Below are 803 nucleotides of genomic sequence, written 5' to 3'. Positions count from 1 at the left end.
ATCGAGTCAATAACAGACGATTCCAGGTACCGTTCCAAGAGGTCTGAGACTACGAAACTTTCAGTATGGATTTCATAGAGGCTGAAATTGCGTTCTTTCTTTCGTTTTGTAGAAAAATAAAAGTTGAGACTTCTGAGCTAGGTAATTTCATATTTTAATGAAGTTTCAAATGTAACACGTCAAATGATAAAAGATTGATCATTGAAAAATACAATTTTAATATTGTCGTTATCTCTGATCATTGCACGATCTATAATTAATCAAAAGCATCTTACGATCGAATTGATCAGCCTGTCGGAACGAACCAGAAATCGTCGATCGAGATTTATCAATTGGTACTTAGGGCCGATCGTAGATCGAGAACTTCTCTCGTTCCGTGCTACTGTTTCAAGTGTATCGAAAAGCCTTAGCATATTTTCGAGTAAACACTTTTCAATATGCATGAATTGGAAGTATGGTAGTAATAGAGATCAATAAATAATAGAATTTTTTAAACTTTTATACAAAAAAAATACCTTAATTTCTCGCAGTGATATTTTAAGTACGAAAGACTTTTCGATACATTTGAAACGAAATCGTAGAAAACTGCAGAATGACATTGGAAATGAAAACTAAGGGAAATAATAACAGTAACATTTTTTATACGTGCATTTTTTACATGTGCATTTCTTGTGCATTTGGAAAAGGAAAAGCGCATTTTTAACCTCTTTTTGCCGAGATGTAGGCAATAAAAGCGAGGTTTAGTGCATGACGAGTTTATACGAAAGAAGTTATTTTTTTGAAGGTAAAATACGCGTAAATAG

The 803-nt window shown here is 33.0% G+C and overlaps 1 long non-coding RNA gene across 1 annotated transcript in view; it reads left to right on the top strand.

Annotated features, from left to right (window-relative positions):
- The first annotated feature begins 6 nt into the window (after positions 1-6).
- LOC113464858 (uncharacterized) overlaps positions 7-803 on the top strand; it is a 6,329-nt gene continuing 5,532 nt past the window's right edge. The window contains exon 1 of the long non-coding RNA XR_003389706.1: positions 7-784. This is a non-coding gene — a long non-coding RNA (uncharacterized LOC113464858). The remainder of the gene's footprint in view (positions 785-803) is intronic.

The sequence above is a fragment of the Ceratina calcarata genome, unplaced genomic scaffold, assembly GCF_001652005.2.
Source record: "Ceratina calcarata isolate Rehan_Ccalc_2016 unplaced genomic scaffold, ASM165200v1 scaffold569.2, whole genome shotgun sequence".
Taxonomy (NCBI): Eukaryota; Metazoa; Arthropoda; class Insecta; order Hymenoptera; family Apidae; genus Ceratina; species Ceratina calcarata.
The sequence above is the reverse complement of the archived record's forward strand: the minus strand, read 5'-3'. Positions and strand labels throughout refer to the sequence as shown.